Source organism: Apis dorsata, unplaced genomic scaffold, assembly GCF_000469605.1.
Source record: "Apis dorsata unplaced genomic scaffold, Apis dorsata 1.3 scaffold_298, whole genome shotgun sequence".
Taxonomy (NCBI): domain Eukaryota; kingdom Metazoa; phylum Arthropoda; class Insecta; order Hymenoptera; family Apidae; genus Apis; species Apis dorsata.
Window position 1 is genome coordinate 155834 of NW_006263572.1, and position 852 is coordinate 156685.

Below are 852 nucleotides of genomic sequence, written 5' to 3' on the forward strand. Positions count from 1 at the left end.
GTTACTCACTCCCACTCGCTCTTTCTACATTCAACTGCTACACTCTACGGTTCTTTCTACCAGGTTCGTCTTATAGGTGGATACTATATATATATATATATATATATATGTATATATGTATATAGGTTATATATATATACATATATATATATATATATATTCGTATCGTTCTTTGGATCATTTTTTTCTTTTTTTTTTCCTATTTCCCTCGAATTAATCAACGGGCTAATATTCGATTCTTGTTTAATCGATCGATTGATCGATCGCAGAGATTTCTTTTTTTTTTTGCTATTTTTCTTTTTTCTTTTTTTTTCTTTCCTTTCTTTCTTTCTTTCTTTTTTTTTTCTTTTTGATAAATCAATCTAATTATCCTCTCTCGTACAACACGTGCGTGTGCGAATACGATCACGTACACGCACACGCGCGCTCTCCTTCTCCCCTCTTTTTTCATATATTCCCCTCCAGATTATGCCCCACCAACTTGGTCAGATTTGATACTTAAAGCCGCGAATTTCGGAAGCATCGTTTCGAGTAGGAAAATTGTGTTCGCGCCGGTACGAAATCAGCTCAGAAGGGGAGGCTCGCGAGGCGTGTTTTCTCTGTTCGAGGCAATCGTGTTGGATAATCGTATCGGACGGCGAAGGGAGAGGAAGGAAAAGGGAAGGGAAAGGAAGGAAAGAAAAGGGGGAAAAAGAAAAAAAAAGGAGAAGGAAAGAGGCGTAGAAAGCGAAAGGGAAAGAAGAAAAGTGAGAAGAGAGAGAGGGTTGAAAGGCGGCAACAGAGATAAGAAGAGGTGATACGTCGGGGAGAAAGGAGAGAGAGGGAGGGAGGGAGAAAGAGAGAGAGAGAGAG